The sequence below is a fragment of the Otolemur garnettii genome, unplaced genomic scaffold (genome assembly GCF_000181295.1).
Source record: "Otolemur garnettii isolate 467f Iridium unplaced genomic scaffold, OtoGar3 scaffold00042, whole genome shotgun sequence".
NCBI classification, from domain to species: Eukaryota; Metazoa; Chordata; class Mammalia; order Primates; family Galagidae; genus Otolemur; species Otolemur garnettii.
Genome location: NW_003852437.1, coordinates 5,223,183 through 5,249,216, shown reverse-complemented (window position 1 = coordinate 5,249,216; position 26,034 = coordinate 5,223,183). Strand labels below are relative to the sequence as shown.

Below are 26,034 nucleotides of genomic sequence, written 5' to 3'. Positions count from 1 at the left end.
CTAGGCGCATGTCATCTTGGGGTGTGAGGGTGAAGTACATCTGAGGCTAGACGCATGTCATCTTGGGGTGCGAAGGTGAAGTACATCTGAGGCTAGACACACAGCATCTTGGGATGTAAAGGAAGGTCAATTTCTTCTAAGAAAAGTCACTCCTCTGTGTTCATCCTTCACGTAAAGTCCGGGCTTCCTAAGCACATCGACATGAATCTTACTGTGCTCCCTACGCAGTCATTAATATTAATGCCACTTTTCCTAGTCGGGATTTCTATTGTAGGAATTTTTATTTGGTGGTGGATAGGGCGCAACACTAATTGATCAATGCCATTGTAATAGTATATTTACTAATTATAAGGAGAGGTAAGATGGGTCCCTCCCTGGCCTGTTCGGTGGCTGTTGAGTCAACTGTATTTCTGAATGCTCCATGGAAGCCTGAAGGACGTCTGGTCCTATGAGACAGACTGGACTCATGTCCAACTTTAGTTCTCTGGCCTTGTTTTAAATAGAAAATTACCAGTGTTTCGACTCTGGGTTAGGTCATGCAGTTCCTGGTGGGTTCTGGGACAAGGACTTGAAGTGAACCTGCCTACCAGGGGAACCTGACCTAGCTGGTGAAGCTGACAGAAGAGGATCAGGATGCCACAGTCTGTCACCAACTCCATAGTTACCAAGATGACATCTTTATAAGTCTCAAGCCAGGCAAATGGAGTAAGCGTACTTCACAACAAAATGATACGGGTTCTGATAGGCAGGGAGGAAGCACAGAGCATCTAGGGAGTGATACTGGGAAATTCAGGCAAGCCTCAGTAACCAGGGTGGTCTTCACTCAGGTGGGAGGATTCAGGTGCCAGATAGTGCCTCTTCTTAGGGAACAGAAAGACTACAACAGAACCCCATCGTGTTTTAAGGAACAGGGAGTAGAGCTGGAAACTAGGATGGGAACCTACCAAAAGACTCAGGGCAGGAATTTGCTATATGAATTCATCCAGTGGGTGAATTTGGAGAAGGGGTGCCCTAGGACCCCAAATCTCTGCTGCTAGAGCTACTGTTTCCAGAATGGCACAGCCCCAGAGCTGGGTGGGCAGAGAGGGGAGGGCTCACTCTGGTTGGCAGCAGTGGCCCCAAATGTATGGCTCTGAGGACATAGGTGGGCAGAGTATCCATTTCTCCCCTCACTGTCCCAGATCTTCCTGAAGGCCACTGTGAGGAAATATTCCTTGGGTGGAACTTTGGTCCCTCACTTCTTGCCCCCAAAGTGCAGCTGACCCCACCTCGTTCCCTGATGAATTCCGGACTCCTCCACCCTTCTAGATTACCCAACCTGACCTCCCCTGCCTTGTCTTTGCTCTTTTGTCCATAACCCTTGGACCTCAGTCATGCTGGGTCATCTCCTAAGCATGCCCCAAGCCATCTCCATCCCCTGACTTTTGTCCCTGCCTTTCCCTGTTCCTCTGAGCAGGAGGTCTACCATGGCTACACCTGTTGAAATACTACCAGTCATTCCAGGGTCGGTGACCTGTCTCTTCTTCCCGAAGATGTTCTGGACTTTTGACTCTGCTGCTGCTGAGCGGGGCCTCCCCTGCCTTGTTTAGACTCCTGTGAGAGTGTGTGTGTATTTTGACTTCTTTTCTAGTTTAAGTATCTGTATTATGCTCCTAATTGACTGTGTGAAGTATTTAAGTGTATAGATTATCTCACTCACCTTAGCTCGACTTCATAAAGCTGCTTTATTATATAAGAACTGGCGCCTTGGATGTACTCAGAAAATGTATTGCTTATTTATTGAATATCCACTCTAATAAAAAGGTGCAGTACTGGGCGCTTTGGGACTAAGAAGGAAACTGAAGATTAAAAAGTCATAATGGGCTTGGCGCCTATAGCTCAGCGGCTAGGGCGCCAGCCACATATACCAGGACCGGGCCTGCCAAACAACATGACAACTACAGCCAAAAAACAGAGCTGGGTGTTGTGGTGGGTTCCTATAGTCCCAGCTGCTTGGAAGGTTGAGGCAATAGAATCACTTAAGCCCCAAAGTTTGAGGTTGCTGTAAGCTGTGATGCCATAGCACTCTACTGAGGGCAACATAGTGAGACTCTGTCTCAACCCCCCCCCAAAAACAGTCATAATAGAAAAGAAAACAAATTAAAATACTAACCCAAACCATGTACTTCACAATTACAACTGTGTACCCCACTATTGAGAAGCTAATAAAATAATTAGAGAAAATTTCTCTTTTCTATATTTTGCCCTTCCTTAAGTGTAAGTTATGCTGGTAAATGAAGAAAATCAAGGAAACTTATCTTCATTCAACTTGTGACTTTTTTCGTGTTGTTAGTAGATAGGGAATACCTATCTAGATATTGAGGGAACATTATTAGAACTGTTAGCATTCCAGCAATCACACTAACTTGTAAGAGTCTTCTGAGAAAAACTTTCCTTTGCTGAAAGGACTCCACATTCCCTAATAATAGTAATGGCTAATTTTTATTGAATGTGATTATATACCAGGTTCTACTCCAAGAACTTATTCATATTAACTCATTAAATCATCAAAACAACCTTATGAACTGTGACCTTTAAACGCTACTCTTATCCCAGTTCTTCTAGTGAGGAGATCGGGGGCCAGAAAATTCAGGTGACTTTCCAAGAAGACACACCTGGGAGTAGCCGAAGGCAGTATTTGAATAGAGTGCCTGGTCAGTACTCTTGACTGTTCTAGTATATTGCATCTCTGAAAGATAACTTTTGCCCAGATGTGTAAGTCTCAATCCTTGAAAGGTGGCTGGGTGACGTGGCTCACGTCTGTAATCCTAGGACTTTGGAAGGCCGAGGGAGGTGGATTGCTTGAGGAGTTCAAGACTAGCCTGAGCAAGAGCAGGACCCCAGCTCTCCTACAAAAAAAAAAAAAGAGAGAGAAATTAGCCAGGTGTAGTGGCAGGTGCCTATAATCCCAGCTACTCAAGAAGCTGAGGTTGCTGTGAACTATGATGATACCAGGGCACTCTGCCTAGGGGGACAAATTGAGACTTTGTCTCAGGAAAAAAAAAAAAAAAAAATCCTTGAAAGGTGACTCTAATACATGGATTTGTCTCCGCCACTAGTTTTTGCTTGTAGGAGGGATTTGGTCTATAGAATTATTTTGATTCTACTTGACTGGCCTGATTTCAGTGGTGTACATGTAGAAAAATGTTTGGCAGGGATCAAAATTATGTTTGATCTTATTAAGGGATAATATTCTGTGTAACCATAGAGACATAATGTTTCTACTTTTCAATATCTAGAAAGTAGGGCAAAGTTGAAGGATTTGCCCAAGGTGATATTTGTTAAGGCCTGCTCCGGTCATATTAATAAATGACAGCGTGTTGATTTTACCTCGCGCATTCCACCAAGAAATTCAGAGTGCTTTCCTGTGTTGTTCACCCTCATATCCTATGGGGGAAGAAGAGGGAATCTCCTGCTACCAATCTGCTGTAGCAGAGGAAGCGACATAACCAGACACAGGCCACCCAGCACCTCCAGGTCCACGCAGGGCTCCTTACTTACACGTTAGACAACAGTTATTTGCCCTCTGAGCAAATGTTTGCTGAGCATCTTGCTCTGCCGAATGTCAGGCCCTGTTAGGACTCTGGTGATACCATTATAGATTTTACTGATACAAAAGAGGCACATCTTCCTTCTCTTTTGGAGCTTACATCCTAGTAGGGGTAGGAAGTAGAAAGTAAACCAATATTAGTAATCAGACAGTGAGAAGAGAAAAATAAAGCAAGGAACTGGACTAGGGAATACAGCGGGGAGGTTATAGTTTAAAATAGAGTGGTCAGGCCAGCTTTACTGGGAAGGCAACATTTGGGCAATGGCAAGAAGGAAGAGGGGAAGGCCCTGATCAATCAGGTTGCAATCATGGAAGTTAGACCTAGCATGCCATTTCCTTCCTTCAGCAATGCATGGAGGGCCCAGATGCAGTGGCTCACACCTGTAATCCCAGCACTTGGGAGGACGAGGCCAGTGGATTGCCTGAGCTCACAGGTTCGAGACCAGCCTGAGCCAGAGTGAGACTTCACTCTAAAAATAGCTGGATAGCTGGGTGTTGTAGCAGGTGCCTGTAGTCTCAGTTACTTGTGAGGCTGAGGCAAGAGAATCGCTTGAGCCCAAGAGTTGGAGGTTATTGTGAGCTATGACACTATGACTCTACCAAATGTGACAAAGTGAGACTCTGTCTCCAAAAAAAAAAAACTGAATACATGTGACCATACTCCGTTACAAACTTTACTCTGCCCGGTAATTTAACAAGTCCAATGCCTCACATTCATGCACCTCATGCCTGTTAACCTCAATTACCTATGGCCAGCACCGTGGACCCTAACAAATCATGGGATTTCATGCTCCACAATTCTACTAGAACAGGAGCCGGAGGTTGAGAAAGGGATTTAACTCTATAATGTAAACGTTTTGTTATGACTTCCTTTCTTCAAATCAAGCCTCATGCAGTTCAAGTTTAAATCCCTCATATATTGGTATTTTGGGAGATCGAAGTATCCAGTCCTACTGAGCCTGCCTATGTAAGTTGAAATAATAGTGCTCTAATGCCTCTGTGTGTAAACAGTGCCTACTGCCACACTGGTGCTGCCCCAATACTGTGTTTCTAGATTACTTGGAATTATGAGTATCTTCCCAAACTAGTTCGCAAAATTCTGATTAACCCACAATGGAGCCTGATACTGTTCATACTTATTCAAATATGGCCGAACACTGTATTGTTACTATAGTAAGACGCTATATATTTTTTTAAACTCTCGGGCTTGAGCAATTCTCTTGCACAGCCTCCTGAGTACCTAGGACTACAGGTGTGCACCACTATGCCCAGCTAGTTTTTCTATTTTTGGTAGAGATGGGGTCTGACTCTTGTTCAGGCTGGTCTTGAACTCCTGAGCTCAAGCAGTCCACCCACCTCAGCCTCTCAGAGTGCCAACATTACAGGTATGACCCACTATGCCAGTAGAAGACCTTTTGAATTTTCAATTGAAGGTGAAAATTTTAAGGTTGCAAAGGACCTTTCCAGCCATCTTGTTCTGTCTCTAAGCCAGGAGTCACCCCTTTCTACAGACACCCTGCTAACATCTCCAACTCCTAACTCCCAGTTCTAATTGTTGGGGAAGTTTTCTTTCATACTGGCCTAAAACAGACTTATCTCCAGTCTTTCTGAGTATCCTGTGTGCCTGTGTCTCCTAATCACATTGATACATGGTCATCCTTCCATCTCCAAGTAATTTCAGTCCCTTTATTTGTTTTCAATGTCAGAGTTTCTCACTATAGCCGCATATTAAATTGTGTCGTTTACTCAGTTCCAGACCCGATGCAGCATGTGCTGGGGACACAGTGATAAACAGTGCCACCTGGTCCTTTGTACCCTCAACAATTCCCCAATAATAAAAAAGAAAAAACAAGCCGGACGGGCTCCCTGCTGTCAGGGAGTCCACAGGGTGCCCAGGTGTCTGGCCGTACTTCATGACCCTCAGGCCCCCTTTTAAGATATTTTAAATGCTAAGCTAATGTGCTGAGTTTCTCTACAATTCTTACTACCTGCACTTGCCCAGCCACATTCACTGTTGAGCATCAAACCCACAGTGAGAGCTTTCCTGCAGGAACACACACGTGCTCATGGCGTCCTGACCAGCGTGCTGCCTGGTGACAGTGGACCCCACCTTGTGTCCGATCTGGACTCCTGTCCCTGTCTCGGTTACTGCTGTGTACTAACATCTCACGCCTCCCTTGTTTATTACTCCTCTGATTAAAGTGCTCCAGCACCACACACACCCCAACCAGGCTTCTGGGACGCTGTCGTCTCTGCACGTCCCATAAGTCTCTGTCTAGCCTTGTCTTTTTCTGTCCTAGCTGCTGTCCTCCGTGATACCTTGTTTGCTAATATTTTCTGAGTGTTTTTTCTTCCTCCCTGATTCTGTTTAAGTTCCTCTTCAGTAGGCCAATTCAGGGAGTGTGAGTGTCTTCCCAGACGTCATTTCTGTCTCTACATCCCGCCCCGTGTCTTGTCGGGCTCGTGCTCCTGTACCGATGTTATGGTCCAGACAGATCAGACACCATCGATTCCGACAGCTTCTCACTCTCCTCCCCTCCTTTTTGTATATCGTGATCTGTAGCCGGAAGAGGAAAAACCACCCCCACCGTCCCTGCCTTCCTGTTTTGACTCAGGACTTCTGACTAACCGGACCATCGAGGTGGCTGGTGGGGAAGACACTTATTCCTATTTTCAAAAACTGGTAGAGGTGGGCGGTGTCCGTGGCTCAGAGGAGTAGGGCACCGGCCCCATAGGCTGGAGGTGGCGGGTTCAGACCCAGCCCCGGCCAAAAAAAAAAAAAATTGGTAGAGGAGGGTTAGAGGAGTCTTGGTGCCCCCTACACGTCCTGAGGCACACATTGTGAGAAGACAGCATTCCTGGGGGGCCCTGCAGGGCTGTGGGAGGCTGGCATCTGGGCCACCTCAGTGAGCGCCCCACGGTGACCACTTTCTGAGTCTTCTGCAGGCTCTGATGTCCCCTCCTTGTCATCCATTCATACAGCACATAGTCACTGAGCTTCTGCCGTGTTCCCAGATGCTGTTCTAGGGATAGTTAGCTCCGGAGCTCGGGGAGGAGTGTTGGGGGGAATGAGAGCGCACGGGGCGCCTGAGGCCAGCGGGTGAGTGAGAGAGGGCGCTGTCCTTGGCGCTGGGCTTGGTGCCTCTGGTACCACCTCTCCTGTCTGCCTTCCTGCCAGGTGGACACAGTGCCCCACTGACTCCTCTCTTCTGTGGAGCCTTTTTTCTCCTGTCAACGGTGGTGCTGGCCCCTCTTTTCTTCCTGAAAACGTTTCCGTCCGTGACTCCCTTAGCCATCCCATCCCTTCTAGGTTTCTTTCATCTTTTCCAGACTGGACAGAAGGGAGATGGTCCCCACCTGCTCTCGCCTTCTTGGTAGAGGGAAAGCTGGTCTGTATGATGTTGATAGCTCACCTTTCTGGGTGGCTCCTCGCCAAAGAAGGAAAATAGAGGTCACAGCTGAGAGAGCGCTCAAATGGTTTGCGTGCAGTCCAGACCTCGGGGTCTCCAGGTTACTTTTGGTCATTTTTGGCAGCCCATCTTAGACTCATTCTCTGGAAATGGACCCCAGTAAAGCAGGCCGCTAAAAACGGGGCTCTTTTGCTCAGTACTAGCTTGTATTAGTTATGCCAAACTCTTGCCCTTTCAAAAACAAAAATAGCTTTTTGTTTGTTTGTTGTTGTTTTTTTTTTTTTAGAGACAGAGTCTCACTTTGTCACCCTCAGTAGAGTGCCATGGCATCACAGTTCACAGCAACCTCCAGCTCTTGGGCTTCTTGCCTCAGCCTCCTGAGTAACTGGGACTACAGGTGCCCACCACAAGGCCTGGCTATTTTTTGTTGCAGTTTGGCCAGGGCTGAGTTTGAACCTGCCACCCTCGGCATATGGGGCATAGCTTTTGGCTTTTATGCAGCTTCTTCCTGCCTTGCCTCTCTGGCTGGCTGGACTGTCAGTTGGTCAGTGAGCCCATAGTCCATAGGAAGATATGTTTATTCTTTTAGACAACTCCAGTGTAGATTCCTGAGATTTCCTTAGAGGTAGCCATTGTGTGGCTTGTGTGGGAGGCAGATAAGCAACAGCATCATGAACAAATTAACTCTCTGTGGCTGCGTATGTGATCGTGGCCTTTCCAAAGATCATTCTCTTGGTCCTTCATCCTTTGGGTGTTTCCTTTTTTTTTTGGTCTTTTATGTGCATGTATGTATAGGTAGGTGTGTACAGTTCTAAGAATTTTAATATATGAGATCTGACAAGTTTGCAAACTCATCCTAGAAAAAGTGCTGCATACCTCATTGCTGAATATCACTGTGGTCACCTTCAAAGTACTCCCCTTGGGAAGCTGTGCATTGATGCCAGTAACTAGTCCACCCTTCAAAGCAATTTTGGAACTCTTTATCTGGAATGAGCATTGGAGCTGTTGTTGTACAATGTCTGACAATTAAGTTGGAGAACTGACCACCATGCACTTAGGTTGGCCTCACTGTACAGACAACTCAGTAAGGTATCATAACCTTGGTATATCAGTATCTCACACCTGTGTTCATGTCACAATATCTTGCTGAGTGGCATTTATTGTTATTGTTGTGTATTTTTGTGTGCTCAGAGCTCTATGACTGCTCTGATGGTCCTTCCAGGAAAATAGCTCCAAAACTGCTTTGAAGGGTAGAATATATCATTCAATAAATCTCCTCTATGCTGTTTATTTTATTTCTTTTTTTTTATAGTCATATCCTACTCTACATCCTCCCTCCTCCGTACTAACCTCTGGCAACTACTGATCTGTTCTTCACTATAGTTTTGCTGTTTCAAGAATGTCATATAAATGGAATTCATTCAGTATGAAATCTTTTGAGGCTGGCTTCTTTCACTCAGCATAGCAGGGTGATTTGTAGGTGATTCATCCAGGCTGGTGAGAGACTCACTGTATTGTTGCATGTGTCAATGATTCACTTTTATTATTGAATAGTGTTCCATGATATAGATGTTACCACAGCTCGGTTATCCATTCACTCGTTGAAAGACATATTCATTGTTTTTAGCCTGGGATAATTATGAAAAAAGCTGCTGTAAACATTTTTATATAGGTTTTTGTGTGAGCAAAAGTTTTGTATTCCTCTCAGCAAGGTGGGAAATGTCGAGTTGCTCCACATTCATGTCAGCATGTGGTATTGTAATCATTATTTTTTTATTATGGCAAAAAAAATCATAAAATTTACTATCTTAACCATTTTTAAACCTGCAGTTAAGTATGTTTACATTACTTTGTAAACAGATTTCTAGAACTTTTTCATCTTGCAGAACTAACACTCTATAGGTATTAAATAGCTTCCTTTTTGCCCACTGGTAACCACCTTTCTCTATCTATGAATTTGAGTACTTTAGATCCCTCATATAAATGGAATTGCCCAGGATTTGTCTTTTTGTGTCTAGTTCCTAGTTTGTTTTGTTTAGTCTAATGTCCTCGAGGTTCATCTGTGCTGCAGCAGGAGGCTGGACTATTTTCCCCTCTTGAGGCTGTGCGGGGTGCCACATGGTGTTCGCCCATCCTTTGTCAGTGGCCATTCAGGTTGCACCTGCCTCTTGCTCGTGTGAATAGCGCTTCTGTGAACACAGATGCGCTGTCGGTAGTTTTATGTTAGCCATTTTAATAGGTGTGTAATGATCTTTTGTTGTGGTTTTAATTTGATTTCACTAATGGCTAATGATGTTGAACATCTTTTTACTTAATTGATGCCGAGTATTTGTATGTATTTATGGGGTGAAAGTGACATTTTGTCAGAAGCATTTAGTGTATAATGATTAAGTCATAATGTTTGGGCTATTTGTCACCTCAAACATTTATCATTCTCTTATTGGGAATATTTCAAATTCTCTCTTCTAGCTATTTTGAAAAATATATTATATGTGTATATATATATATATTTTTAATACACAACTATTTTAAATTATACAAGAACTTTATAGACACCCTGTATATACATATGCTATTAGCTAGTTTGCTACAGAACATTGGAACTTATTCCTTCTATCTCCCTGAAGGTTGTACCCACTAACCTGCTTCTCTTTTGTGTCATTCACACACACACACACACACACACACTCTTCGCAGCCCCTGATAACCATTATTTTATTTTCCTCTCTATCTCAATGAGATCAACTTCTTCAGCTCCCAAGTATGAACAAGGACATGTGATATTTGTCTTTCTGTGCTTGGCTTTTGTCACTTAACATAATGTCTGTGTTTCTATAATTGACAGGATTTCACTTTCTCTTTATGGCCAAATAACATTTCATTGTTTTGGTTTCATTTTCTTTATCCCTTTATCTATTGATGGACCCTTAGATTGATTCCATGTCTCAGCTATTGTGAATAGCGTGCAGTAAACATGGGGGTGCAGGATATACTGCCTTTCTTTCTTTTGGGTACATATTCATTAGTGGGATTGTGGGATCATATGGTAGTTGTTTTTAATTTTTTGAGAAATCTCCAGACTATTTTTTATAATGGCTGTACTAATTTACATTCCCAGTAACAGTGTGTGAGATTTAGTTCCCTTTTCTCTGCATCTTTGCCAGCATTTGTCATTTGTAGTCTTTTTGATAATAGCCATTCTAACTAGGGTAAAATAATACCTCATTGTGGTTTTGATTTGCATTCCCCAAATGATTAATGAGTCATGTTGAACATTTTTTCACATACACCTATTGGCAGTTTGGATGTCTTCTTTTGAGAAATGTCTATTCAGATTATTTAGCCACTTTTTAATGGGATTAGTTGTTTTTTTGTGCTGTTATCTGAATTCTTTGTATATGCCTCAACGTAATATAGGCCATATATAATGGACCCACTACTCACATCATACAGAATGGGAGAAAGTTAAGTCTTTCCTCTGAAACTGGGATAAGGCAAGGATGTCCACTTTACTACTCCTATCCAACTGGGAGTCCTAGCCAGAGCAATCAGGCAAGAGAAGGAAACAAAAGGCATCCAGATTGGAAAGGAAAGCTAAATTTTTCCTTTTCGCAGATGACATTCCATCTAAGAAAATGTAAAACTCTTAGATCTGAGAAACAGAGTTACAGGATACAAAATCAACATACAAAACTCAGTAGCATTGTTGTATACCAATATTCAAGGAGCTGAAAAAGGAACCAAGAAAGCAATCTCATTTACAACAGCAATGATAAAAATACCTCAGAATAAATTTAACCAAGGAGGTGAAAGACCATAAAACACTAGTGAAAAAAAATGGAGGCGTACAACAAATGGGAAGAGATCTTATGCTCATGAGGCAGAATTAATATTATTAAAATGACCATACTACCCAAGGCAGTTTACAAATCCAGTTCTCCCTATCAAAATATCATAATACTCTTCACAGAAATAGAAAAAAACAATCTTAAATTTGTATGGAATCAAAAGGAGCCTGTGGCTCACACCTGTAGTTCTAGCACTTTGGGAAGCCACGGCAGGAGGATTGCTTGAAGCCAAGTGTTTGAGACCAGCCTGGGCAATGTAAGACAGTGAAATCCTGTCTCTAAAACATTTTTTTTTTAATTAGCCAGACATGGTGGTGTGCATTTGTAGTTCCAGCTATGCAGGAGACTGAGCCAGAAGGATTGCTTGAGTACAGGAGTTCAAACATTCTGTGTGTTGTGATCATGCCACTGCACTCCAGCCTGGATGACAGAGCAAGACGCTGTCTCTACAAACAAAAGATCCTGAATATCTGAAGCAATTCCTGAGCAAAAAGGAGCTGTCATTCTTCTTGATGTCAGAATTTATTACAAGGCAACAGTAACCAAAACAGCATGGTATCAATATAGCAGGATTCCATTCTTAATTTTATGGCCAAATAACATTTCATTATATCATTGTTTTTGTTTCATTTTCTTTTTTCATTCATCTTTTGATGAGCCAGCAGAATGGAATAGAGATCTTGGAAATAAACGTATGTACTTATAGCCAACTGATTTTCAACAAAGGCACCAGGAACATACATTGGGGAAAGGATAGTCTCTTCAATAAATGATTCTGGGAAAACTATATATTTATATGAAGAAGAATGAAACTAGACCCCTATCTCTCGCCCTATACAAAAATCATCTCAACTGTATTAAAGATTTCAACACAACGCTGCAAACGATAAGACTACTAGAAGAAAACATAGGGGAAACTCTCCAGGCCATTGGTTTATGCAGGAAATTTGTGGCTAAGACCTCGAAGGCAAAGGCAACAAAACCCAGAATCGACAAATGGGATCTGTATTAAACTAAAAAGTTTCTGAGCAGCAAAGGAAACCATCAACAGAATGAAGGGATATGTTCAGTGAGAGAAAATAATTGCAAAATATTCATCTGACTATGAACTTCTTTTCATGTACTTATCTGCCATCTATGTTTCTTCTTCAGTAAAGTTCTATTCAGGTTTTTTTTTTTTTTATAATTTTAGGGTTTTTTTTTTTCTTACTATTGAATTTTGAGAGTTTTTTATATATGCCAGATACAAGTTCTTTGTGAGGTATGTGATTGGCAAATATTTTCTCCCACTCTGCGGCTTATCTTTTTATTCTCGTGACAGTGTCTTCTGCAGAGGAAGCGTGTTGTCTTCTAGGTACGACACACCTTTTGTCAGGTTGTTTGGAGATGTTTTCTGCCAGCTTGTTTTTTTCCTGGTTTAACAGTGACTTGTAAGAGCAAAAATTCTTAATTTTTTTTTTTTTTTTTTTGAGACAGAGCCTCAAGCTGTCCCCCTGGGTAGAGTGCCATGGCATCACAGCTCACAGCAACCTCCAACTCCTGGGCTCAAGCGAGTCTCTTGCCTCCGCCTCCCAAGTAGCTGGGACCACAGGCGCCCGCCACAACGCCCGGCTATTTTTTGGTTGCAGCCGTCATTGTTGTTTGGCGGGTCCAGGCTGGGGATTCGAACCCGCCACCTTAGGTGTACGTGGCTGGCACCTTAGCCAGTTGAGCTATAGGTGCCGAGCCAAAAAATTCTTAATTTTGATGAAGTACAATTTATCTTTTTTTTTCTTTCAGATCATGTTTTTGATGTCACATATGAGAAACTTCAGTAGCATTTGTTGAAAAGGAAATGTTTATTATCATTTCCCCGGTGAATTGCCTTTGCACCTTTGTCAGAAATTAATTGGCAAACTGTTTGTGGTCTATTTCCACACTCACTGTTCTGGTCTCTTAATCTGTGTGTCTGTTCCTTCACTAATGTCACCCTCTCTTGATTACTGTACCTTTATGTTAATAAGTCTAAAAAGTAAATAGTACGTTTTCTCCAATCTTATTCTTCATCTTAAAACTGTTTTAAATAATGCAGTTCATTTGGCCTTTCATATAAATTTTAGAACCAGTCTGTGTATGTTCTTGAAAAGTTCCTGCTAGGATTTTTATTAGAATTGGATTAAATCTATCTTGCAGTTTGGGAAGAATTGCTATCTTTACTATGTCTAAGTTTCTAATTTGTGAACTGATATGCTTCTCTGTTTAACTAGCACTTCTATTTCTTTAATCAGCATTTAGGAGTTGTTAGAAAACAGCAATAAGATGGACATGGTGGCTCACGTCTGTAGTCCCAGATACTTGGAAGGCTGAGGCAGGAGGATTGCTTGAGCCCAGGAGGTCAAAATCAGCCTGGGGAATATATCAAAACACCATCTCAAAAAAAAAAAAAAAAGAAAGAAAGAAAGAAAAGAAAAAAATAGAAAACACTGTTAGGTTTATAAGTATTTGGGTTTTTTTTATTTTTTATTATAAATGATATATATTTAATTTCAGCCTCTACTTGTTTGTTGCTAGTTTACAGAAATACAATTGTATTATGTTACCTTACAGAACTCACTTACTAATTCTCGTGTTCTAGTGAAGATTCCTTGGGGTTTCTATGTGGACGATTCTGCGTGGGTTCTTTTTCTTTTCCTTTTTGCACCAGCTAGTTCTTCTACAGTAGTAAATAGGAGTGGTAAGACAGGACATCCTTGTCTGGTTCCTATTCTTAGCAGGAAAACATTCATTTAGTAAGTTTTTAGCCAAAGGATTTTGTAGATGCCCTTTACTAGGATGAAGAAGTTCTTTGTTATTATTGGTTTTCTGAGAGTACTTATTACAGATAGATGTGAAATGTCTCAAATGCCTTTTCCACATGATTTGATATGGTCATGCAGATTTTCTTCTTTAGACTATTATTATGGTTGTTTACATGGATAGGTGATTTTGTTTGTTTGTTTGTTTTGAGACAAAGCTTCATGCTGTCACCTTAGCTAAAGTGCTGCAGTGTCATCATGGCTCACAGCAACCTCAAACTCCTGGGCTCAAGCCATCCTCCTGCCTCAGCCTCCCAGGTAGCTAGGTCTACAGGTGCATAGCCCACGCCCAGCTAATTTTTCTAATTTGTGTAGAGATGAGGTCTTGCTCATCCTAGTCTCAAACCTGAGCTTAGAAGATCCTCCTGCCTTGGCCTCCCAGAGTGGTAAGATTACAGGTGTGAGCCACCCACTTGACTAATAGATTTTTGAATATTGAATGACTTTTGCATTCTTGGGATAAACCCCACTGGGTTGTGGTATATTTCACTTTATATATTGCTAGAATTGAGTAGATAATATTTTATTGACAATTCATGATATTGGCCTATAGTGTTCTTAAATTATTGTTGTCTGATTTAGGTATCAGGGTGACCTTAACCTCATAAAATAAGTTGGGAAATGATTTCCAATTCTATTCCTACAAAAAAATTGGGTAGGATTGATGTTATTTCTTCTTTAGATGTTTGATAGAATTCACCAGTGGGCTTGAAGATTTCTCTTTCAACAGGATTTTAAACTGTAAATTCAATTTCTTTAAGAGTTACAACACTATTCAGCTTATTTCTTTTATCTGGGGTGAATTTTGTAGGCTCTCCAGTGCTTTGAAATGAAAAACAAAGTGAAACTCTTTCTCTAGATTTCTTCATGTTAAACCAAATTCCTCATCTCCTTCAGTGAAGTCCGTGTTCAAGTGCTTCTTTCTCAATGAGGTCTACCTGGATCGGCCTATTTTAAATCTCTTTCTTCCCCAACAGCAATCTTTTTAAATTTTTTTTAAGATAGTGTTTCTCTTTGTCATCCAGGCTAGAGTGCAGTGACCTTGTTGTAGCTCACTGTGACCCGGAACTCCTTCCTGGGCTCAAATGATCCTCCTGCCTGAGTATCCCAGGTAGCTGAGACTATAGGTACACACCACCACACCTAGATAATCTTCCTTCCTTCTTTTTTCCTTCCTTCTTTCCTTCCTTCCGTCTTTCCTTCCTTCCTTTCTTTTTTTCTTTCTTTCTTCCTTTCGTCCTATAACGGGTATCACTAGGTTGCTGGAACTGTTAGCCTCAAGTCATCCTCCTGCCTTGGTTTCCCAAAGTGCTAGGATTGCAGGCATGGGCCACCGTGCCTGGCCTCAAAACTTTTTTAAACAGCCCTGTTGAGATATAATTTCTATACCACACAATTTATCCCTTTAATGTGTGTAATTCAATGGATTTTAGTAAGAATCACAACCCATGCAACCATCACCATAATCAATTTTAAACATTTCCATCAGCCTAAAGAGAAATCCCATACCCACTGCCAGTCCCTCCCCATGGCCCCCAGTCTCCCACTTCTGTTTCTCTTTATATAGGCTTGCCTGTTTTCAACATTTCTTATAAATGGAATCCTATAAGAAAGACGTGGGCTTTTGTGACCGTCTTCTCCCCTCAGTGTGTTTCCGTGGCTCATCCACGTTGGAGCATGGCTCAGCACCTCATTTCTTTTCCTTGGCTGTGGGATGATATTCCATGGTGTGAACGTGCACGTGGCATTTATCTGCTTATCACCTGATGGACATCTGGTTTGTTTCTCCTTCTGGCCATTATGAGCAGCATCAATATGAGCATGTGGGTACAAGGTTCTATGTGGACGTAGGTTTCCACTTCGCTTGGTTATATCCCCAGAAGTGAAATGGCTGAGTCATGTGGTAATTCAATATTTAACACTTTGAGGAACTGACAGACTTGTTTTTCAAGGTGCCTACAGCGTTTGACATTCCCACAAGGAGCATGTGGACATTCCAGTTTCTTAATCCTTTTACCAGCATTTGTCACTGGCTGTCTTTTTTACGACCACCACGCTGGTGGGTATGAAGTAGTTCCCTCAATGCCCTGGAGTCCTCTTTTTCTATTTTCCTTTTTTTTTTTCATTTTCCATAGCACATTTTACTTTCTAACATTTATAAATTATTTCAATTGTTTATTATCTGGCCCTACTTCCTATTCTTTTGTTTTCTTCTGTGATAAAACACCCTGCAACCTGGATGGTGCCTGACTTAGGCTGTGCTTTCAGTAAGTGTTTGCTGAATGAATCACTGAAAGGCTCTCAATGGACCTTTTCTCATCCCACATATGAAGCGTCGGCAAGTAAATCTGTGTGATGTGGAAAGCACTGGAATTTGGGGGCGATGACTATTTTCAATCCTTCTTTGGTGTTTATATCACAGAGAGTTGCTTAAAAGAGCCTTAAGGAACCTTGAAAAGCCGTAACAAAGTGAATATTTTACCAATTCAACAGATAGGGTGGGGAGCTGGTCTTTCATCAATAGACAGTGAACGTAAGTAGCTTTGTGGAAGCATTTTAAAGATCAGTGTGGGGACAATATTGACAAAAAAGGAGGCCGGGTGGCAGTTGTGTTTTACTTCATTCATTTATGTACCTGTGCGTTTTATAACTGAACCTAATCAGAGCAAATGAGTGTTAAAAGCTCTGCAGGCAAGAGAGAGAACCTATAATAATTTAACCACACATAGGTTTTTGAAATTCTTCTATTGTTTTCCCAAGGATATATGATGGTGTTAAAATAGATTTCCTTTATAAGCACACATAAAGGATACTGAATATTCTTCATTATTTTTTCCTCTCAATAGAATGAATTTTTTTCCTTGTTCAATCTCTCTATACATCAGTGGATGAAAAGAGTCATTATGGTCCCATCTGTTTATTTGTGGAGCATTTATTGTTCATTAGAGGTCTCTTCTAGGGGTGAAACACATTTATGGAAAAGAGTGATATAATAGGAACGCTTACTTTTTTTTTTGCAGTTGTCATAATTGAAATTTGTGGTTTTGTAAATATGATACCCTGCCACTATGAGTTTAAAATAGCCAGCTGCATAATAAATGGCAAAACCAATAGGCCTCACCTTTTACGGATACATATAAACCATACAATCTGGTTTCTAAATGAAGTTGAAGAGACTCCCTTGCTTCCTGTACATTTTGGAAAACAGATATTGTGTTTAATCCAAGTTGAGCTTTGCATTTTAATCTGTTACGCTGTTGGGCTGAGTTGCATCTCCAGCCACAGTCTTTTCCGGGAAGAGTTAGGTTCCAGAGCAGGTGAACTCAGATGAGCAAAGCACTTTCACGGACTGTTCTCTGAAAACATTCTCAAATGAGCTGTGGATACTATTGATTTTGCTCATTTCTGACTACAAATAATATTTTGAAAAAATCATATCCACTCGAATGAAATGTAGAATTGTTAACTTGTTCCTCCCGCCCCATCACATCTGATTGCTAACAGGGACAGGGAGGAAAGGAGCAGTGTTCCCATAGATCTCTCAGTAAAACAAGGCTCCTATTGGTTTGAGACAAAGTGAGTCTGTATTGCTTTAAGAGAGGATCTCATTGTTTATATCCCTTACTTGGGTGGATAATTTCCTAATTTCATTTTCCTTTGGAGTGGTGCCACTTTAAACACTTTTAAAGGTCCTATAGAACCCCTTCTGGCCTGGGTCAGAGAATTCATGTCAGGAAAGTCCATTATTTTATTTCCTTTGCATATTATTTCCCTTTCTGGTTTTGTTTTGTTTTTTTCATCCTGTGATACGAATCCTGTCCTTATCACTGAGAGCTAAAACCTGGAAAGTGACTGTTCTTTGGCTTACATATTTTCCTGATTTATTTCCCACTCAGAATGTAAGTTGCTATCTCAATTCTTATTTCTTTTGTGTTAGAGAAAGGAGTTTGCGCACCTAGGTTTAGAACACTTTTTGTCCCAAGTTTTCTTCAACCACTTACGAAACTTAGACTTGCTTAAGTTTTGAAGCTGACACTCGGGGATTTTTTTTAATTCCAAAGTGTAAGTATTTACTTAGGACCTATTAGATAACAGGGCATAAGCAACTCTGTGAAAAAAATGTAATAGAAGAAGAAACACGGTTGGAAAGAAAACTGGATACTGGAAATATCCTTCTGAAGAGTTAGAGGACTCATTATGCATCATTGTGGTTAAAATTCTTTGAAAATTCCTCCTCGTTTACTTTTCATTCAACATTTATATAGAACTCTATAGTCCAAAAAATTGTACAATCTCATGTGTTTTTTAATTATGGTATAAAAATCCATACCATAAAACTTACCATCTTACATCTCTCCCCTTATTTTAAGACACAGGATCTCACTCCGTTGCCCAGGCAGGATCACAGTATATGACCATAGTTTACTATTAACCTCAAACTCCTGGGGTCACATGGCCTTCCTGCCCTAGCCTTCCAAGTAACTAGGACGACAGGTGTGCACCACCATGCCTGGCTATTGTTATTATTAATTTTTTTTTTAGAGATGTTGTCTTGCTGTGTTGTCCAGGCTGGTCTTGAATTCCTGACTTTAAGCAATCCTGGCCTCTCAAGGCAAGAGAGGCTTGGCCTCTCAAAGCACTTAGCTTATAGCTATAAGCCACCACACCCACGCTACCATCTGAACTATTTTTAAGTGTATATTTCAGTAGCATTAAGTCTGTTCACACCGTTGTGGAACAGACTTCCAGAACTTTTTCCTCTTGCAAAACTGAAAGTCTCCACCCATTAAACTGCTCTCCTTTTCCTCCCTGCAGCCCCTGTAATTTCTTTTTAAAGAAAACCTTTGATGAATCAAATGCAAAACATTAGTGATACCAACTAAAGTTTAATAGCCTATTTTACATAAAATGTTGACATATTGCTAACGTTATGCACTTCTTTCTTTGTGCTGAGTTTTTCAATGCAATTCACTGCTAAAAAGTTCAAATTAGTCACCAGCCCATGAAGTTTGAAAAATGTCCTCTTTGGGTAATTTGTATGATTTCTACGTATGCAGCTTTATGAAATAAAGTAGGTTTTAAAAAAGAAAAAAAAAAGAAAGGTAAAAAAATAAGACCTTTATTTCTGCTATTCATTTAAGGTTTGATTTTGGATAAAATTTAAGGTAGGAAGAAGGTGTGTGGATATTAATAATAATGACAATTAAACCTCACAGTGTTTTTGCTGTGTATCAGATACTGTTTGTAATGCTTGTAATCTTCCCACTCTGTGAGGTAGGCTACTATTATAATCCAGATTTTAATAATGAATAAGCTAGTGAGGCACAGGAAAGTTAAATAATTTGCCCTGCATTGTCGGGCTTTTGTGTAGCATAATCGGTAACTGAAACTCAGAAGCCTGGCGTGAGTTCCTGTTCTTATCCCGGTATATGCTGCCTTCTAGATCAATAAGCATATCAGAACAAAGTTATCAGTGGAATATTGCCAAAGGAACATACAGATTTTCCTGTACAGATACAGGAAAAAACAGAAAGTAAGAGAGGAAGACTAACGCTTATGTGATCTGTACCTGACACCAAACGCGCTATAAGATGTTTTAATCATCTTAATATCTATTCAAGTTAGGTTTTAATATTTCTGTTTTCATATGTGGTAATAAAGCTCAGAGAACTTTAGGAGTTTTCATCTGCTAATCAGTTTCAGGGTCTGGCTTTGAGCATGAAGGAATACTCTTAAGGGAACTAGAATATATCCTGCATAAATGTATTCTACTAGATAGAATTGTGTCATATGTAATGTGAATAAACTTCTATTAAATGTTACGTGGAAATATTTATTCGGTTAGTGTCAATTTTATATGGAATATAATACATATTATATAGAATTTCATATTTAGAAAACTTCTATATAGAATGTATTCTAACTCTCTTAAAAATTATATATATGTCTATTTATTAGGATAGCTTCAATTCTATCCTATGGTGTAAAAAATACTATTATATGCCATATATATTAAGAGGAATATGTACTTCCTTATCCATTTTCTATTTTCTAGCCTTTCCATCTCCGTGAAGAATTATGAGAGCTAGTAATCACTCTAATAATCACTAAAACAGAAGGGAGGGCCCTTGAAAGAGAGGCTTTCTGTTAAGTGGAAACTTAGCTTTGCTATCAAAGGTGAAGTGTTACCGTTTCAACTTCAGGCAAAAGGTACATTTCCTCAAATCTTATGTTTGGGGTTTATCTTAGAAAATAAAAACTTCAGCTGAAATTCCCTTCTGTCCTATCCCTGAGTCAGGGATCAGGTACAGTTTTCCTCTCCTGGTTGAATTCAGGCCTGGTCTAGTTTCGCTGGAGAAGTCCCGTTCTGTATGAATACTGTGCATTCTGTTGTATGTGCAGGATGGTAGGTAGAGCGAGGGGAGGGAGGATGTGTACATAATGCTCAAGAAAAAAATAAACTTTTTAATCATCTTAAGAAACCTAGTCTGATTAGATATATATATGAAAGTAATAAACATAGATTTTGGAAAATTACGACTCGAATATTTTTACTAACCTAGACTGGTGACTCCCACCTGTTAGTTTGAGTTGGTGATATTTTAATGTGTATCATTTATAGGTTAACTTAAAAAAAAAAAAAACAGAGCAAGCTTTTAAAGATTGTAAGTTACCTCCACCACCCTTGCCCCACCACTGGCCCTAAGATATGAAAAATTCAACCACCTTTAAACCAGGACAATAGTATTAGTATTTAAATGAATGGGAATGTCTTAATTTAGGGAAGTGAAGCATCACCAAGGTCTCTTTCATATCTAATCTTGCTTGCCATTGACTGCATGATCTATGGTGAAATGAGATATTATCCCGTCTCAGTCAAATTTATTGGGTTCCTGAAATGTATAAGACTGCCTGAGAGCAGATCACAGGCAGGGATCTATTCAGGCTCTTTGGAGAGTCTGCTCCAATGGCGATTCTTTATGATCTACTAGTTCCAAAAACCTCTCACCATTAGAACTTGAGATTTATTTTAAAATCAGTTCTCTAGCCTTGGAACAAGAGTAGAATGTAAATACTCTAGAGATGATTATCATTATCCTTATTTCAAACACTATGTCTTAGGTTTACTATCTTTTACTGTGAAGAAACAGGAGATGGAAATGCACTAGATTTCCACTAAGTGGATGGATTCCAAAGCACCCATCATAGGCATATGTGTTTCTCATGAGTTTGCAGGAGTCAGTGTGAATGGAGGAAGGTCAGGGAGTGTTTCACGTAGCACACAAATCCTGGCTCCTAATTATTCTCCTAAGATTACTTGTACTTCCTGGCCCATCTGGGATCTAGGACTTGCTTATTGTTTGAGTCCTGAACCTTTATCCCTTGGGAAAAGGAACAACAGGTCCCCTTGGGTTGATCAACCATGGCCATTTCCAGCTGGCCTCCTCTGGAAACAGGTTTCTGCTGTTCACACAGGTCAAAGAGAATCAATCACCTCTTCTCTCCTCCCACCTCACCCCACCACCTGAAATTTTGAAGGATTGCATATACTTGTTCTACTAAAAAGCATTATGTTGAACAATTTATAAAACATTTTGCTTTTTGTGTAATAAAAGGGAGAAATACTTATACTTTTCCAAGAAAGTGTGGAAGGATATACAAGACATTAATTAAAAAAAATGGTTAATTGCTTGTACAGTAAGGTTGGGATTCATTTTGAATAGGTGGGGGGCAGACTGAAAGTGAGAATTTGTACTATCTCTTTTTTAAACTATGAGAATGCACTCGGTTCATTCAGATTCTGACTGGAAAACATATTCAGCCTAAGTCTCATCCCTATCTGTTAGAGGGAAATAAAAATAACTACTTAACCTTTCTTTCAGGGGTATGGGGTGGGGGAGATTGAGGAGAAGATAAATAGGAAAATGTTCTTTAAACACCAAATAAATTGATGATTACTATCATATTTCTGGGGGAAATTGTGACACTAATTTCCCAAGAGGAGGAAGGAACATAGATAACTTCATCTTCCTCTTTCTTAAGGCCTGGCCAACTTTCAAACTCTTGAATGGGTAAAAGAGGGTCTATATAGTTTTACTTTCACATTTCTATCCTGAAAACCTGGTGAATCTTTGGTTTCTGCTGAAAAAAACTTTAAATCTAAAGCATTTATTTGTTACCTTTTTGATTATTTGGGGCTCTTCATTGCCAATGAATTAACAGGTTTAATCAAACAAAATATTTATTGGCTTTAAACATATTGTGTAACTGAACACAGCCCAGGAGCAAATAAGCTTCAGGCATAGCTTGATCCAGGTGCTTGAAAGCTATGATTAAGAATCTGCCTTTCTTTTCTCTTTTGAGTTTATATTCTTCTGTATGGGCTTTGTTTTTGTTGTTATCATTAACTTAAGCTTTCCTCTTGTGGAGGGAAGGTGACCACTAGCATTTCCAGGCTCATTTCATCTAGTTTCACAGCTCCAGAAGAAAGTGAAGGCTTTGCTTTCCTATTGTTCCAGTAAAATTCTTGGGCTCAGATCTCACTGGAGCAGCTTGGGCACATGTCCCTCTCTGAATCAATCATCACAGCTAGGAAGATCCTAGATTCTGATTGGATAAGCCTGGGAAACCAAGACCCTAAAACCAGGAGTGGGGTCAACCTCAAATGACAGGAACTAGGAGAGGGGGAAGATAGTTTCCTAAAGGCAAAAAAAGTCGAGAGCTATTTCCTAGATAGGCTTTCCCTCTCTCCCGCCCCCCCCAAAGATATTTAGGTCCCTAATATCTACTCTGTCCAATATTTTATTTTTAGCATCATGAGGAAAAATGATAAACAAACTATGCCTTGTTTAGGGCTTAGACTAGAGTCGTGTGAATATACAACTCTGTACACATGAATTTCATAATGCACCGTGTAATAAGTGCTGTAACAGAAATCATAGTAATAACTAATATTTACTGTAGCTTTCTGGTTTCCAGGTCTGCTGCAAGACCTGCAAGACTTTTACTTGGTTTAACTCATTTACTCCCCAAAAGAACCAGAAAGATAGCAGCTATTACTCCATTTTGCAGATAAGGACACTGAGGCCCCCAGAAGTTAATTGGGAGCCTTGGAGTATTTTGGGAGCATTGGAGAAGGCTCTGAGTAGCCAGTAAGGATAGTGAAATCTCCACGCAGAGGGCGCTGTTTGAAGAGGACTTAAAATTCTAGGAAGGATTTTACCGAGAGCAGTAAGGGAACAGTCTAATTCTAGGAAAAAGAAACAGTAAATGAAGGAATGGCGCCTAAGAGATGCAGGGGATGTTTAGGAAATGGCCTGAAGTAAAGTTTGACTTAAACACTGGGCTTGTAAAAACGAGGTGGAAAAAGGTGAGGGGAAGCATGGTTAGTCGGGACCGGTTGTAAAGCTTGGCTGCTGTTCTAAGTTCAACTTGCCGTGGAGTCTGTAGGACTTTTGAGTAGGGGAATGCCATGATCAGATAAATAAAATAATGGCCAGGCCCCTGAGTGTTTTTAGGTGGGGATGCTGGCTTTATTTCTTTGCTGTACATTCTTGGAATGTTTTGGCAAGTTTTTGCCAATGTCCTGTTGGGTGGCATCGGGTGGTTATTTCTTTAAATGACTTGGTTCTGCCTCAGTGAAGGGTCTTTTTAAGAGGAGACCGTTCTCTGACATTCTGTTTTCTGTAACCGCTTTTGAAGAGGGATAAAGCGGAGCCAGACGCTTGCAGAATGCTTCCAGCACAGGACAAGTGGTTTTCTGTGCTGCTGTCACAGTTTGACTGTGAGGCCATTCAGTACTCAGAACCAAGAAGATAACATGGCACGCTTATTTAATAGTCTTCTATTTGCTCTTCTATTTTGTTCAGTCATTAAACGGTGTTAGAATTGAGAATTAGGACTCTCTTTCCGCGCCAAACGAAAACACAAGTGACTTGTTGACTGCAAGATTTACTCTCACAGATACTTCCAGAGTAATATGAAATCCTGGCCAAATAGCTGCAGAAAAAAAGCCGGTGGCATGTGCCCCAGCCTCTTTTCCTAAATGCAGGCTCCACGACGGCCTCGCCCTGCCCAGAAGGACATCATAAATCATTCCTAATTTATGAGGAGCCTAGCCCTGTGCTACACCCTGCTCGCGGCTGGTGTTTGTCCTCCACAGACTATGGGTTTCCTTCTTCAGTGCACACAGAGACTTTTTCAGATGATCCATAGGGCAGAAAACTGAGAATTTTCCCTTTGACTGGTCCAGCCAAAGAGTTAAAGGGAGAGAAGACAGAAGACTCTTGTTCCTCTGAGTTTTGCCCTAAGCCTCACTTGCTTTCTCTAAATTCGAGGCTGGGAAGGGGCAGAAAACAAGACCATTATCATTATTAGCCAATTTTCTTTTGTTCATTTATTCAACAAAACATTTTTTTTTTTAGTGCCAACAGCCTGCAAGTCACTTTTGGGGACACTGGAGTAAGCAAAACAGAATTTTGGTTTTCATGGAGATAACCCTTAGTTATGGGTACCCTATGTTATGAGGTGATGACATGTTTTGCAGGCAAAGAAGATGGGGAAGGTTGGGCAGGGAGTGAGCCATTCTCTGTCAGGTGTGCAGGGAGGGTTTCTAATGAGGTGACCTGTGAGCAGAGGCTGGTAGCTCGTGATGGAGTGAGCCAAGTAGAGGTACAGGAAAACGGCCTCCTGGAAAGGACAGAGAGCCCTGAGCCAGTGAAGTCCCTTAGGTGAGAAGCCATAGGGCACTGAGGGGCTGGAGCTGGGGGAGCCAGGAGGAAGTGCTTAGCAGACAGGCAGGTGGGAGATGGGACAGCCTAACATTAGGGCATGTTAGAGTTGAGATAGTAGTCCAGGTGAGATGGCCAACTGTTGGAAGTTTCTGGAAGATTACTAAGACTTATACTAAGGAGTCAGGAAAATGGGCCCAGTGCTTCCCTTACTTCCTAGAGCAAAGTTCATATGTCTCTTGTCATCAGGATTGAACTGTCCAAAGCTTAATTCACTCAGTGCAGACAGTGAAACAGAAATTGTAGTTTTGCTTGGCTTTGGTGCAAAAATCACTCATGCATTTCCAGTTGAGGTAAGTGGGAGTGCGCATGAGCCATTTATTTACTCAACTGGTGACAAGACTTTTCACAGAAATTTAACTACTGTAAGACATCCAGTGATCAGTTGTTCTTTTCTGGCCATATTTTGGTTCTGCTGTAGCTGCGGCAGAGGCCCCCAGCCTTATTACGTAGTTGCATGGGCTGGTGTGGGCTTCAGAGTCAAAGAGCAGCTGGTGGGATAGTTGGGATCAGAGGTGAGGAGGCTTCAGTAACTCGCTTTGCTCTCCTGAACACACAGAGCTGACTCCTGCCGTTTTCTACTCACCAAGGGCTTACCGTAGAGCCACAGAAGGCTTGGGTTTGATAAATGTGCTTCAGTTACAGGCAGTGCAATTTTGACCCTTTCTGAAGAATACCTTCCCCCAAATGAGGGTGATCAGTAACCAAAGTGGATCATGCCACGAAGCCAGTGTCCTCCCTCTGGATGTTTTGAAACAGGCGCTCCAGCACATCTCGAGAATGTTCCGAGTTGATACCTGCTTTGCACAGCGCCTTGGACTAGAATGACCTCTCAGATTCCTTCCAATGCAAAAGCCCTCTGAGCCCATGAAAAAGTGTCCAGTGAATGTGCTCGGCAAACATACAGACACTATATAAACACAAGGCAAATATTTTAAAAGGTGAAGAATGAGATACTTGTCCCTCTGTGAGAGCGGTGGTTGGAATTTTGTGCCCAGCAACATACCTTCCATGCTCAGTCGCCTGCAGTTTGTTCTCATTGGCCCCGTGCACAGGTATCTGCATTATGTGTTGAAAATGCACTCAGCCCAAGACCAAACAAATAGCCGGCAGCATTTTCCTATCAGGGCCTGTTTATAGGAGGTAGAGCAGAAGAACAAAGCTGTTGGTTTTGATTCTTGGCAGGAAGCCCATGCTGCTGCTTCAAAGCTCCAGAGTTTACAAGGAAGAAAGAAGAGGAATTTTTAGTTTACAGAGAAGAAAGAGGAGGAATTTTTAGCTGAGATTAAGTTAGACTTAAAGCAACAGAAGACTCAAACTAAAATTAAAGAATCCTTTGAGGGGCGGCACCTGTGGCTCAAAAGGGTAGGGCGCCCGGCCTCATATGCCAGAGGTGGTGGATTCAAACCCAGCCCCGGCTGGAAAAAAAAAAAAAAAGAATTCTCTTTGAGATCCATAATGGAAAGGCAGAGCTAAAACAGGGCAGGGGGTGGGGTGGGAGGTGGGGATATATTCTCAGGGCTCTCTGATGATTTATTTAGTGCATGAGTAAAAGTGTTTAAA

General features: G+C 41.1%; 1 protein-coding gene across 2 annotated transcripts in view; it reads left to right on the top strand.

Moving 5' to 3' along the window:
- The window catches only part of PHACTR2 (phosphatase and actin regulator 2), a 130,021-nt gene that overhangs the window by 41,094 nt on the left and 62,893 nt on the right, over window positions 1–26,034 (top strand). The window contains exons 1-2 of one of the 2 annotated variants that reach the window (XM_023513536.1): window positions 12,656–12,660; window positions 24,478–24,481. The exons of the other annotated variant lie outside the window; for it this stretch is intronic. The gene's annotated coding sequence lies outside the window, so the exon portion shown is untranslated. Of the gene's footprint in view, window positions 1–12,655; window positions 12,661–24,477; window positions 24,482–26,034 lie in introns of those variants that run through there. 2 annotated transcript variants of the gene reach the window in all.